This window comes from Chlorocebus sabaeus, chromosome 21 (genome assembly GCF_047675955.1).
Source record: "Chlorocebus sabaeus isolate Y175 chromosome 21, mChlSab1.0.hap1, whole genome shotgun sequence".
NCBI lineage: Eukaryota > Metazoa > Chordata > Mammalia > Primates > Cercopithecidae > Chlorocebus > Chlorocebus sabaeus.
The window spans coordinates 113,474,401-113,489,245 of record NC_132924.1 but is presented as its reverse complement, the minus strand read 5'-3'; the positions used below and the strand labels follow the sequence as shown (position 1 = coordinate 113,489,245).

At 46.6% G+C, this 14,845-nt stretch overlaps 1 protein-coding gene across 6 annotated transcripts in view; it reads left to right on the top strand.

The window, feature by feature from the left end:
- The first annotated feature begins 4,437 nt into the window (after positions 1-4,437).
- SLC37A3 (solute carrier family 37 member 3) overlaps positions 4,438-14,845 on the top strand; it is a 62,438-nt gene continuing 52,030 nt past the window's right edge. For 3 of the 6 annotated variants that reach the window (XM_037991162.2, XM_037991164.2, XM_007983143.3), the window contains exon 1: positions 4,439-4,564. The gene's annotated coding sequence lies outside the window, so the exon portion shown is untranslated. Of the gene's footprint in view, positions 4,565-4,740; positions 4,960-14,845 lie in introns of those variants that run through there. The other 3 variants (XM_037991163.2, XM_037991160.2, XM_037991161.2) reach the window with 2 other exon arrangements.

The following is a 14,845-nucleotide window of genomic DNA, read 5'->3' as shown; positions in this document are numbered from 1 at the left end:
TACTGCACTCCAGCCTGGGCGACAGAGTGAGACTCCGTCTCAAAAAAAAAAAAAAAAAGAAAAAAAGAAAAGAAACTCCTGGGCTCAAGTGATCCTCCTGCCTTGGCTTCCCAAAGTGCTGGGATTACAAGGCATGAACCACCGTGCCTGGCCAGATTGTAAGTAATTTAAGTCTTTGTTTTGTGGATCTGAATATCTCTTTGTGAGCAGTCAGAGAAAGGAGATGATGCAAAGAGAAGGAAACAAAAATTAAAACTAAAAGAACTTTGAAGGTATATGGGAAGAAAGAGCTGAAAAAAAAGTCTGCCTCACTCTCTCAAAAATTCTACCATAGAGCAAAGGTTACCGTGCAGAAAACCTCTAGTTTATCAGTCCCAGACGCTGGCGGTAGAAGCATAAAGCTGAGGTGAATTTTCCTTACTATTTTTTTCCACAGAGTCTAGAACAGTAACTGTCTCTCATTGTCTATCACAGGGACCAGATTTTCTCCACTACATAGGATGTGATATGTAGGCAGTTAAATGGCATTAAAGACACAATAAGTAAAATTGAAACAGAGACATCTTGTTGGATAAAATGTTGACATTGGTGTCCTGTTTCCAAACTGTGGGCTGAGACCTATAAATGAGTCATGAAATCAATCTTTGTGAGTTGCAACCAGCGTTTTCACAAGCAGGGATTAGGAAACAATTTCAGAATGTATCTTGTGTAGTAACAGTGACTAATGTTTTGCAAAATGTTTGGGTCAGTTGTACACGTGCATATTGTACTGGGTGATGTTAAAAAAAATGTTTTTCTTTGAGACGGGGTCTCGCTCTGTCACCCAGGCTGAAGTGCAGTGGCACCATGATAGCTCACTGCAGCCTCTACCTCCTGGGCTCAAGCAATCTTCCTGCCTCAGCCTCCTGTACATCTGGGACTATAGGTGTGCACCATCATGCCCAGCTATTTTTTTCATTGTTTTCAGAGCCAGGGCCTCACTTTGTTACCCAGACCGGTCTCGAACTCCTGGGATCAAGCAATCCTCCCACATCAGCCTCTCAAAGTGCTGGATAACAGGCGTAGGTCACCGTGCCCAGCCTAAAATGTCTTGTTTACTGTAGGCTGGGGTCCACAACTTTTGAGAAGCACTGAAATACAGTGAATAAATTATTCACTGTCCAAGAATATTACTTCTATGATGTCTTCAGATAACCTTGAAAATATTTATCTTACCCAAAATTCCAGTTACATATCCATTTTCAGGATACTCTCTTCTGGGTGAGATAAACTCAACACTGGCAAGCAGAGCAAGAGAACAAGAGACTCTGCCAAATATTGCTGCAGGGTGAGAACCACCAGCACAATGTGGAAATCCAGTGTAGGTCAAGATTCGCCCCAAATGTGTGATCGGGAAATAAAACCTGTTAGGTGTCAATGTCATGAAGTTAAGTGTCCAAATGTTGTCTTTTTCCGGTAATGGTTACTTTTTTTTCTTTTTTTTTTTTTCCGAGATAAGGTTTAGCTTTTGTTACCTAGGCTAGAGTGCAATGGTGCGATCTTGGCTCACTGCAACCTCCACCTCCTGGGTTCAAGCGATTCTCCTGCCTCAGCCTCCCGAGTAGTTGGGATTATAGGCACCCACCACCACACCCAGCTAATTTTTGTATTTTTAGTAGAGATGGTGTTTCACTATGTTAGCCAGGCTGGTCTCGAACTCCTGACCTCAGGTGATCTGCCCATCTTGGCCTCCCAAAGTGCTGGGATTACAGGGGTGAGCCACTGCACCCCGGGTGGTTACTGTTTAAAAAAAAAAAAAGCCACCTGACTCAGACCCACTGAGCACTTGGAGAACATCTACAGGTAGAAAACAAATTTTACAAATATTTAAATATCTTGATGGTTTTGGAAGTCAAGGAGAGAGAGATGCTGCCTCTGTCTACCACCCGACCCTCTCCACCAAGGTCACTATAAATACAAAGAGCATAGCTTGGGCTACAGGAAAGAAGGCATTCATATGTAGAAATATGTGTGTATATATACACTTTTTTTTCTTTTTTCAGAGATTGGGTCTCCCTCTGTCATCCAGGCTGCAGTGCAGTGGCACAATCATAGCTCACTGTAGCCTCCAAAGGCAGGGCTGAAGTGATCCTCCTGCCTCAACCTCCCTAGCAGCTGGGACTTCAGGTCCACACCACCACGTGGCTAAGAAGGCATTCTAGCCCTGAGTGGTGGTGACACAGGTCATATACTTGATAGTATACACACACACATATATATGTATACACCCATATAGAACTATAACACAAAAAAGTATGTATTTCACTCTATGTATATATATTTACCATTTTAACCATTTTTAAGTGTACAATTCAATGGCATTAAATACATTGTTGTGCAACCAACATCACCATCCCTCTCCAGGACTTTTTTGTCATCCCAAATAGAAACTCCATAGCCATTAAACAACAATTTCTCATTTCCCTTTCCCTCCAGCCACGGGCAACCACTGTGTTACTTTCCGACTCTATGAATTTGACTATTCTGGCTACTTCATGTAAGTGTAATTGTCCTGTACTGGTCCTTTTATATCTCACTTATTTCACTTAGCAGAATGTTTTTTAAGATTCATCTGTGTTGTAGCGTGTGTCAGAACTTGCTTCCTTTTTTAGGCTGAAAAATAAACGATTCACAATATATTTTTAAAAAGAAAAGTCACATATCTGGCTCATTTATTTTTACTCACCCTGACATCATATTTCTCCTTGGATGCCTAGAGACAAAACTACCACGGTATAAGGGCAAATAAAAATGAAACATAACAGGCTTAATTCCTGTGCCGAAAATAGAGACTTCTCAGCCTTCTCTCTTTTGTTTCAAAATTTCTTTCTCTGTCCTTTTCAAATGTATACAAATCTTTATAATGGCAAAATGAGCCTCTTGCCAGTATCACAACTCAGAAATGTGTCCTCAAGGACTTGGGGGTCATCTTTTTGAAATGCAGTGGAGTTAGTGCCTTTATCTCCCAGTTCCTACGGGAGGGTAGGAGACTACACTTAATGGGCATGGGCGCCGTGCTCAACTTATAAAACTACCTCCTGCTATAAAGATATGCGAAATTTGGCCTGGCGAGGTGGCTCACGCCTGTAATCCCAGCACTTCGGAAGGCCGAGGCGGGCAGATCAGGAGGTAAGCAGATCGAGACCATCCTGGCTAACACAGTGAAACCCTGTCTCTACTAAAAATACGAAAAAATTAGCCGGGCGAGGTGGCGGGCGCCTGTAGTCCCAGCTACTCGGGAGGCTGAGGCAGGAGAATGGTGTGAACCTGGGAGGCAGAGCTTGCAGTGAGCCGAGATCGCGCCACTGCACTCCAGCCTGGGTGACAAAGCAAGACTCCGCCTCAAAAACAAAACAAAACAAAAAAGATATGCGAAGTTTAAAAAATGAACAACAACAAAAAGTTATGTGAAGTTTGTTTTGCTTCTGGATAAAGCCAACGTGAGTGGTCTCCCCAATTACTACTATTAAGTTAGGAGGAAGTATGTTTGACAAAAGGTGTTGTCAAGTTCTGTTATTTGAAGACTAGTGATCGTTTATCGTATGTAATGGTTGTTGTGGAGATTTTCTGGGTTAAGAGAAGTTTTTTTTTTTCTTTAAAATTCGGATAAGTGTCTGTATTTTTTCCCTTTGTTTAAGAAACGGCTGCGGTGCTGGTGGTGGTGGTGGTGGGCTCTCACTATCTTGCCCAGGCTGGTCTCAAACTCTTGTCCTCAAATGATGCTCCTACTTCGGCCTCCCAAAGTGTTAGGATTACTGGTGTGAGCCACTTGTGCCGGATTTTATTTTATTTTTTATTTTTTTATTTTTATTTTTGGAGGCAGGGTCTCCTTCTGTTGCCCAGGCTGGAGTGCAGTGGAGCAATCACAGCTGCCAGCCTCAAACTTTTGGGCTCAAGCGATCCTTGCACCTCGGTCGCCCCAGTAGCAGGGACCACAGGCACATGCCACTACCCCTGGGTAATTTTTAAATTCTTTGTAGAGATGAGGTCTGGCTATGTTGCTCAGGCTGGTCTTGAACTACTGGGTTCAAATGATCCTCCCTTCTCGACCTCCTAAAGTGTTGGATTACAGGCGCGAGCCCACTGTGCCAGGCCTGCATTTAATTAGACACCTAAAATTTAGGCTGGTCAGTGGCACACTTAGCAGCATGTAACTTTTTATAAAAACAAAGACCGAATACTGCTTTTTTGGGGGGTGGGGGGAAGTATGCACCAGTTCTCCCCATATCGTTTCTTTTCTCTACCGCTGGTGTTTGCAGCTAACATTCCTGGCCGGGTCTGCAGCAACCGAGTTCTCTGGGCTCTCAGCCTCCGCCCTCCTCGCCCTTCTCCGCGCCGGCAGGTGAGGCCGCGCCGAGGGACTACAACTCCCAGCGTGCCCCGGGACGGGAGGGTCACGTGGGCGTCCGGAAACCCTGGCCGCGGCGCCAGGGGTGAGCTGGCGGCGGGGGCGGCGGGCTGCGTAGCCAGGCGGAATCCGCGAGCGGAGCCGGGGCTGGAGAGCTGCAACCACTGCGGATCTCGGGTGGGCGAGCCGTGATGCGTGGGGCCGAAGACCTGCTAGGGGCGGGGGCGGGGGCGGGGGCGGGTCCAATCCGAGGGGCTTCCCCGGTCGGGAGGGCGGTGGGGAGATGTAGGTGGCGGCCCCCCTTGGGCGGAGCGACTAGGCAGGGTCGGCCGCTCGCCCCCTCCATCTCCTCCCTGGGCCCGGGCCTGGCGTCCCGGCGGTCACGGGGAGGCTGCGATGGGGAGGATGGGGAGGAGAAGGACCCCCGGGGGACCCTGCGGCCCGGCCTGGATCCACGCGGCGGCGGCTTTTGTGCTCCTCGCCAGCCTGTTCTCCAGCCGTGGGTTGGGAGATTCTGACTTGATCAGAAAAGAGCTTGTCGTTCGGACCAGGAGAGAGGGGATGCTTTTCAGGTAGGTAGGGAAGGAAGCTCTTTGGGAAGGATGTATAGAGGTCAAAGAAGAAGCGTGGTCTCAGTGGAATGACTGGTTTTGTTTTCTGGTAGCATGAACTCGATCAAGGAATTTGGTCAAATTATTCGTCATTCCCTCCTTACTCTTCTTCGCAGGATGTGTCCTGTTTATTCTCAGTTTTGACAGGAGATAATGGGAATGTGTCCCCGGAGTTTTTAGTGTTTTCTTGAAATGTAAGATGGTAGGCTATCTCGTGGTAACTGTTACTGAAAAGTTTATAGGGAGGAGTGGTTCCTGGGGTGAGCAAAATCATTCAGTTGTTACCTTTTTGTCCACCGCTTTATTTCTACCTTTACACAAATTTATACATACATATATATAATAGTTTTTGAAGGGAATGTCTTCAGTGCTTTGGTGCTTGATTTCTATTCCGTTTGTTTGATGTTTCTTGGATACTAGGCTCTATACTAAGAACTCCATATAAATTATGTCGTTTAATCAGTACATGAGGAAATTGAGCTTCAGGTCGGGCACGGTGTCTCATGCCTGCAATCCCACCACTTTGGGAGGCCGAGGCCTGTGGATCCTTTGAGGTCAGCAGTTCAACACCAGCCTGGCCAACATGATGAAACTCCGTCTCTACTAAAACAAAACGAAACAAAACAAAAAACAAAAATTAGCCAGTCGTGGCGGCGCTCATCTGTAATCCCAGCTACTCGGGAGGCTGAGGCAGGAGAATCACTTGAACCCGGGAGGCGGAGGTTGCAGTGAACCGAGATCATGCCACTGCACTCCAGCCTGGGCGACAGAGCCAGACTCTGTCTTCTTCTTCTTCTTCTTCTTCTTTTTTTTTTGAGACGGAGTTTTTGCTCTTGTTGCCCAGGCTGGAGTGCAGGGACACCATCTCGGCTCACTGCAACCTCCGCCTCCCGGGTTCAAGTGATTGCTCTGCCTCAGCCTCCCAAGTAGCTGGGACTACAGGCGCCTGTCACTACACCCGGCTGACTTTTCTATTTTTAGTAGAGACGGGGTTTCACCATGGTGGCCGTGATGGTCTGCCTGTCTCAGCCTCCCAAAGCGCTGAAATTGTAGGCGTGAGCCACCGCGCCTGGCCTCAGACTCTGTCTTAAAAAAAAAAAAAAAAAAAAAAAAAAAAAAAAGGAAAAGAGAAAAAAAGAAATTGGGATTCAGAGAAGCTGCTTAAGTGGAGGGTCTTAGATTCCGTACCTGGCTTGTCTCTTGAATGACACCATTCTTCTATTAGTCTTTGATTTCCAGTCTCTGCCTAAGAAGGTGACCCGGAAACAATAACTTTATAAAAGTTAAGTCAACAGTGTCTTGCTGCTTTCTAGCTGTCAGGATCAACTGCCTTGTTCATTGTTTAAGGTTCTGATTTGTCTCTGTTCATCAGTGTTAATGTCATGTCACTACAGTGACCATTAACTAGATTATAAATCCTTTGTGTAGAAGAGGAAAAGATTTTTATCTTGAAAACTAGTTGTCTTTGAAACATGTCCAAAAACAGGGAGGAGGAATGTGGTTTTGGAAACCCTGGAATAAGATGAGAGATATTTACAGATAAATGCCAGGTATTTTATGTCTGTGGTAATGAGACAATTTAAGAAGAGAGAAAAATTACAGGAAGACTTGAGTTATGAATAAAAAGGATTATGCGGTACAAGTTAATGGCTTCATATAAGATAATGTGGGATAAAAAAGATACTTGTGGCTTGGTGCAGTGGCTCACGCCCATAATCCTAGGGGTTTGGGAGGCTGAGGCAGGAGGATCTATCTCTTAAGGCCAGGAATTCAAGACCAGACTGGGCAACATAGCAAGACCCTGTCTCTATAAAAACTAAGAAAATTAGCTAGGTGTGATGGTGCCCACCTGTAGTCCCAGCAACTTTGGAGGCTGAGGCAGGAGGATCGCTTAAGCCTAGGTAGGAGATTGAGGCTGCAGTGAACTATGATCACGCCACTGCACTCCAGCCGGGGTAACAGAGTGAGACCCCATCTTTGGAAAAAAAAAAAAAGATACTTGTATGAGTGTGAGCATTGAGATGCTGAACTGCAACATATACAATACTGTAAAAAGGGTGAGCTCAACTATCCTTTTAATAATTTCCCACATTCTTCTTTACACTTTGAATACACATAATCTTTTTACTCTGCAGACAAAAAAAATGAAGTCTGGGAGGTAATTGCCCACCTAATGCCCCTCTCCTTTGAGTAAGAGAACCACTCTTACCAGTAAGTTGTTTATTTTTCCCATCCTTTGTGTATACCTCTGAGTTTAGGTGTGCTAGTTCATTTATTTATTTATTTATTTATTTATTTATTTATTTATTTATTAATTATTTGAGACGGAGTCTCGCTCTGTTGCCCAGATTGGAGAGCAGTAGGGGAATCTCGGTTCACTGCAACCTCCGCCTCCCGGGTTCAAGCAGTTCTCCTGTTTCAGGCTCCCGAGTAGCTGGGATTACAGGCACCCACCACCACACCTGGCTAATTTTTGTGTTTTTAGTAGAGACAGGGTTTCGCCATATTCGCCAGGGTTGTCTAGAACTCCTGACCTCAAATGATCCACCTGCCTTGGCCTCCCAAAGTGCTGGGATTATAGGCATGAGCCACTGCACCCAGCCTATTTTTATTTATTCATAGCTCTTTTTTTTTTTTTTTTTTTGAATTTGAGACAGTCTTGCTCTGTTGCCCAGGCTGGAGTGTAGTGGCGCCATCTCAACTCACTGCAACCTCCGCCTCCTGGGTTCAAGCAATTCTCTGCCTCAGCCTCCCAAGTAGCTGGGATTACAGGCACCTGCCACCACTCCTGGCTAATTTTTATATTTTTAGTAGAGACAGGGTTTCACCATCTTGGCCGGGCTGGTCTTGAACTCCTGACCTCGTGATCCACCCGCCTCGGCCTCCCAAAGTGCTGAGATTACAGGCGTGAGCCACCTGCCTGGCTTTATAGCTCTTTTTTAATGCATGAAGGGTGTGATAGCTCTAACTACTGTATTTTACCCAGCTTGGAGTATTTTCTATTTTAACCAGCTTGGAGTATTTTCTATTTTAACCTTTCCCCTTAAATGATATAACATAGGATCTAGAATTAGGTCTGAGTTGGAACGTGCACTCCATCTCTTAAGAGAGATTGCTTTCTTTTTTAAAAAATTTTTTGAGGGCTGGGTGCAGTGGCTCACACCTGTAATCCTAGCACTTTGGGAGGCTGAGGCAGGTGGATCACGAGGTCAGGAGTTCGAGACCAGTCTTGCCAATATGGTGAAACCCTGTCTCTACTAAAAATACAAAAATTATCTGGACGTGGTGGTGCATGCCTGTAGTCCCAGCTACTTGGGAGGCTGAGGCAGAAGAATTGCTTGAACCTGGGAGGTGGAGGTTGCAGTGAGCCAAGATCATGCCACTGTGCTCCAGCCTGGGTGACAGAGCGAGACCCTGTCTCAAAATTTTTTTTTTTTTTTGTGATGGAGTCTCGCTCTGTTGCCCCAGGCTGGAGTGCAGTGGTGCAGTCATGGCTTACTGCTGCCTCAGTCTCCCGAGCTCAAGTGATTCTCCCACCTCAGCCTCCCAAATAGATGGGGCCACAGGTGTCCACCACCACGACTGGCTAATTTTTGTATTTTTTGTAGAGATGGGGTCTCCCTATGTTGCCAAGGTTAGTCTTAAACTCCTGAGCTTAAGTGATCCTCCCGCCTTGGCCTCCCAAAGTGCTGGGATTATAGGCGTGAGCCACTGGACCAGACCTAGAGATTACTTTCTAATATCTGTTTTCTCATCTGTAAAATACTGAGAGAACTAAATGCAGTAATGCATGGTAGGCACCTAGCATGGTACCTGGTACTTTGTAAGCATTCAGTGTTCTGCCTTCAGTCAGCCAATTCATTGATTTAAAAAAAACTTTTTTTTTTTTTGTATGGGGTCTCACTTTGTTGCCCAGTCTGGAGTGCAATGGTGCAACCCTGGCTCACTTCAGTCTCCACCTACCGGATTCAAGTGATCCTCCCGCCTCCACCTCTTGAGTAGCTGGGACTACAGGTGTGCTATTTTTCCCATCCTTTTGAGGATGGGAAATTACCATGCTCTGCTAATTTTTGTGTTTTTTATAGAGACAGGGTTTCACCATATTGCTCAGGCTGGTCCCGAGCTCCTGGGCTCAAGCCATCTGCCTGCCTTGTCCTCCCAAAGGGTTGAGATTACAAGTGTGAGCCATTGCGCCCAGCCCAAAAGATCTTTATTGATCATTCTCAGTGCTCTGCTGGGTCCTGTGGATGTAGCTGTGGGACTCAGGACAGAGAGAGCCACTGCTTTTATGGAGCTTACAGATGAACAGTAGACATGGAAACAATTAAACCAGATAATTGGGAGAAATGCTCTGAAGGAAAGAAATGATGAAAGAGATGAGAGAGGTGGTAACCAGGGGAGACCATTTTAGATGGGGTGGTCAGGGAGGTCACTCTAGGGGGTGACATTTCATTGACTAGCCAAGAAAAGGAGCAAGCCGTTTGCCAAGAAGCAGGACAAAAGCACTTCTCTTGTAGAACAGCAAACACAAAGCCCGAAGCAAGAGGAGGCTTGATGGGTTCAGGGACAGGAGAGGGATTTGGTGTGGGGAGACAGTGGTGGTGGTGAGGGTGGGAGGTAAGTGGGCAAAGTAGAAAGGAGACAGGCTAGATCCTCACCAGGCAGCCTGGTAAAGGATTGGGAACCACCCAGCTGCCCAGTGGGGGACTAGTTAAATATCTAAAGATTCGTTCATGTCAGGGAGGATGGCACATGTGTTCAGAAAAGTGCAGCAGCTCTGCGGGTGCTTATATGGATGGACCTCCAACCTCTGGTAAGTGAAGAAAATGCACAGCAGATAGTGTGTGCTGTGTGCTTGCATGTGTGATCTTGGGGGCTCTGTCTGGTGTGTGTCCAGAGGCACAGATTGTGCCCCTGAAGGAAAGAAAGAAGATATGAAAAAAACTGGTTAGGAGATCAGGGTGGACCGAGAACACAGGAGGGAGTTGTATCCTTTGAGGTTTTTTTTTCTTTTTTTTTTTTTATTGGAACAGAGTCTTGCTCTGTCGCCCAGGCTGGAGTACAGTGGCGTGATCTCAGCTCACTGCAACCTCCACCTCCTGGGTTCAAATGATTCTCCTGCTTCAGCCTCCTGAATAGCTGGGATTACAGGCACATGCCACTGTGTCCAGATAATTTTTGTATTTTTAGTAGAGACGTGGTTTCCCTGTGTTGGCCAGGCTGGTCTCAAACTCCTGACCTCAGGTGATCTGCCCACCTCAGCCTCCCAAAGTGCTGGGATTACAGGAGTGAGCCACTGTGCCAAGCCATATCCTTTGAATTTTATACCTTAGGCATATAATACCGGTTGAAAAGTAATGAAATAAAACAAAACCCAACCTCTGCAGTTTAGTTATTGGCTCCAGCAGGCTCCTCCTCCATATGTACCAACCCATCTGTCAGCCCAGTCCCTCCCCAGCCCTAAGCATCCTATTTACCTGCAGAGGTTAGACAGGCTTTGAAGGCTGTGGCAAAGAATCTGTTTTTATCTGAGTCTTGGGAAGGCAGTAAAGGGTTTTAAGCAGAACCTGTCGAGGTAGGCAGGTGGGAGATGCTGCTGGTGGTTTATCTTAGGCTATGGCAGTGAGGATGGAGAAGAGAGAGTGGCGGTGAAGAGGACCAGAACCAAGAGGCTGGGGAGTGAGCTTATCCATCTGGATGTTGGGATTTGGGATATATTTTGGAGGTGAAAAGGACTGGATTTAGTAATGGATTGGATGTAGAAGTTAAGGGAAAAGAAGTAAAGGCTACCTCGTAGTTACCTTGGTTGACTGTAACAAATGGCTGAGATGGAATACCAAGGGATGTCGCAGGTCATTAGCGACTATCTGGGCTGGTGGAGGTTACATGGACACCTTTCAGTCCCACTGGAGTGTAGCTCCAGCCAGGACCTTCAGTTATCTTCCTGCTTAGATGCTGGTTCACTGAGGGTTCCAAGTTGGGAAGGAGAAAGGGAGGGGAGAGGGTTCTCCCTAAGGAGAGTTTCCCGTACAGGCCACCAAAATGTTGCAGGTGATCAGTGACTATCTGGCCTGGTGGTGTAGGCGGTGAGAAGAATTTGCCAAGGCAGTTATAGGTATAGAAAGGCAGATTTATTAGAGAAGGTAGGAGAGTATGTTTGCAAGAGAGGAGCTGACTACAAGGAGATGAAGGCTTGCTGGAGATTTTATAGGATGGTGCTGTGTGCTGAAGAGGGCTTTGTGCAGTACAGATAACGATAAGGTTGCAGTGAGCTAAGTTGCATTTTTCTCTCAGCTGAGCGTCTGGTGATTACTGGGTGCAGGAAGATTGTAAGTTACTTGCGCAAAAGGGGTGTGTGTCCTGGACCACGAAGAAAGGCAGACTTAGTTTATCTGCTTATTCTTTTTGGTTTCCCCTGATCCCACCAGCCTGACTCCTTTTTCTCTAATTAGAACTCCACATGGGAGGGATAGATGTGGAGGGAGAAGTGAAGAGTTGTGTTTTATTTTATCTTATTTTTTTGAAACGGAGTCTCACTCTGTTGCCCAGACTGGAGTGTAGTGGCCTGATCTCGGCTCACTGCAACCTCTGCGTCCCGGGTTCAAGCGATTCTCCTGCCTCAGCCTCCCGAGTAGTTGGGATTACAAGACGCATGCCACCGTGACCGGCTAATTTTTGTATTTTTAGTAGAGACGGAGTTTCACGATGTCGGCCAGGCTGGCCTCGAGCTCCTAATCTCAAGTGATCTGCCTGCCTTGGCCTCCCAAAGTGCTGGGATTACAGGCGTGAGCCACTGAGCCTGGCCTAAGAGTTCTGTTTTAGATCTATGGAGGGATATTAAGTGGTCATTTGGATCCTGGAGGGTCTAAGTTAGAGCCATGAATCTGAGAATTGTTGACATAAAGGCATGATACCCTAGGAAGGAGGAGAGAAAGATGTTGGAAGTTTAAAAAGAGAAGTGTGAAATCGCTGTCTCAGTTTGAGAAAGCAAAATTACTTGGAAGTGTAGTAGGCTTGCTGGGCAGTATTGCATGCCCTTTGAGGTTTGTGGTTTTGAATCTAAAAAGTGAAATCAGCCTGCTCGAGTGGTTTTTCTGTGGCAAAACTCAGCTGCTTGGGTGCAGGGAAGGAGGAGGACAGAGACAAGGAAGTGCACTGTAGATTCTAAGTTGGTAAGGCAGGAAATGAGGACAAGACGGGGCTGGATAAGGGAAAAACGAGGCTACTGAATTGGGAGCCTTGTTGAGGTCAAATGACTGTTGAGGTGTGGTGTATTCAGGTAAGTGATCTGCAAGGAAAGGAAGTAGAAGGTTTGAAATCCGGTTACCAGGGTTCAGCCTTGCGTGGGTTTTTATTGTGGGATGGAGGAGAAGGGTGGTGGTGAAGAGAACTGGAACTGAGAGACCCAGGAGGAAACTTATCCACCTGGCCTTGGGGATGGAGGTTGGGTGACCGTGGCTCAGGATGCGGGCGAGATCAGTCTCTGACATCTATGGGGAACAGCAGGCTATAGAGCCCCAAGGTGTGAGTTTCAAAGAAGGGGGTTCTTGGCAGGAAGACGCTCCAGAAATGGCCTTGGGGAGCAAAGACAACCTGGACCCCTTGTGTCCTTGAGGCATGTAGGTTGCCGGAGGGAAGATTTTCCCTCTTGAGAGGCGTTAGGGGAAGTGAAGGTATGGGAAGTGTCTGGAGTCTTGTAAGGATATGGTGCCTGCTACCCATGTAACTAGGTTTCCAGAGAGCAAGGATACGGGGCTTGCTAACCGTGTATCTCTGTTTCCAGATGGCGTGGTCAAAAGGGCTGGGGGTGGGGTGTGTGGGAAGGCTGGGCAGAAGAGATGAATGGGGCAGAGTGGGTGTGTGGTGGCTTCACGTATGTCATCTCTTTTCCTGCTGACCCCTCCCCTGCCCACTCTGCAGTAGACTTTCTTCAGAGAGTTCCTCATACGAGACAGTTAGGTTTTTTTGTTTTGTTTGTTTTTTTTGAGGCAGGATCTTCCTCTGTCACCTAGGCAGGAGTGCAGTGGCATTGTCATAGCTCACTGCAGCCTTGAAGGCCTGGCCTCAAGTGATCCTCCTGCCTCAGCCTCCCTAGTAGCTAGGACTATGGTACATGCCACCACATCTGGCAAAATTTTAAATTTTTTATAGAGACAAGGTCTGTTGCCCAGGCTGATATTGAACTCCTGGCCTCAAGTTTTCCTCTTGCCTTGGCCTCTGAAGAACAGCTTTATATTTGGGTTGGAAAGGACTCTAAATACCACTATAGAAAGTGAAATTAGAAATAATGTTTGGGGGAAATTTTATATCCCAAAGCAGTGTTGTAGAAGGCAGCGCATTGCCTTCCATCTGGACGTGTTGCTGCAGTGCGAAGTCATCTTTTACTAAGCAGTGATTGCACACTATTGTAACCGCCCAATGGGTTCGCCTTGCCTGCTGCCTAGACAGAGCCAATTTATCAAGACTGGGGAATTGCAATGGCAAAACAGTAGTTCACACAGAGCCGGCTGTGTGGGAGATGGGAGTTTTATTATTACTCAAGTCAGTCTCCCTGAGCATTCGGGGATCAGAGTTTTTAAAGATCATTTGGCGGGTAGGGGCTTGGGAAGTGGGGAGTGCTGATTGGTCAGGTTGGAGATGGAGTCATCGCGGGCTGAACGGAGTTTTTCTTGCTGTCTTCTGTTCCTGGGTGGGATGGCAGAGCTGGTTGAGCCACGTTACCGGTCTGGGTGGTGTCAGCTGATCCATCCAGTGCAGGGGCCGCAAAATATCTCAAGCACTGATCTTAAGTTTTACAATAGTGATGTTTTCCCCAGGAGCAATTTGGGGAGGTTCTGACCCTTGGAGCCAGAGGCTGCATGACCCCTAAATGTAATTTCTAATCTTGTAGCTAATTGGTTAGTCCTGCAAAGGCAGACTGGACCCCAGGCAAGAAGGGGGTCTGTTATCAATTTTGTTTCAGAGTCAAACCATGAACTGAATTCCTTCCTAAAGTTAGTTCAGCCTATGCCCAGGAATGAACAAGGACAGCTTAAGGGTTAGAAGCAAGTAGGGCCGGTTAGCTCTGATTGCTTTCACTGTCATAATCTCCTCAGTTATAGTTTTGCAAAGGCAGTTTCACTATTGTGTTCCATTCTGGAAATTACCATTTTTGATGGGGTAGTCCTCTAGGACTAAGAAAAACTGGAAAAACTTCACTACAAAAATCACATGAGTTAGTGATTGTGAACTTGCTTTGGAAAGTAGAAGGTTATGGTTCTGGATTTTTTTTTTTTTTTTTTTTAGACAGAGTTTTGCTCTTGTTGCCTAGGCTGGAGTGCAGTGGCATGATCTTGGCTCGCTGCAACCTCTGCCTCCCAGGTTCAAGCGATTCTCCTGCCTCAGCCTCCCGAGTAGCTGGGATTACAGGCGCCTGCCACCACGCCCGACTAATTTTTTTATTTTTAGTAGAGATGGAGTTTCGCCATGTTGGCCAGGCTGGTCTCAAACCCCAGACTTCGTGATCTGCCTGCTTCGGCCTCCCAAAGTGCTGGGATTCCAGGTGTGAACCACCATGCCCGGCCAATGGTTTTCTGGATTTTATTTGATGGCAAGAATCTTACCACTATATATATATATATATATATATTTTTTTTTTTTTTTTTTTTCCTGGAGAGAATGGAAGCAAAGGAATCCTTTTTTTTTGGTTGGGTGGGGAGGGGGACAGGGTCTCACTCTGCCGTGCAGGCTGGAATGCGGTGGCACAATCTCGGCTCACTGCAACCTCTGCCTCCCAGGCTCAAGTGATTCTCCTATCTCAGCCTCCTGAGTAGCTGGGACCACAGGCACGCACCACCACCCCTGGCTA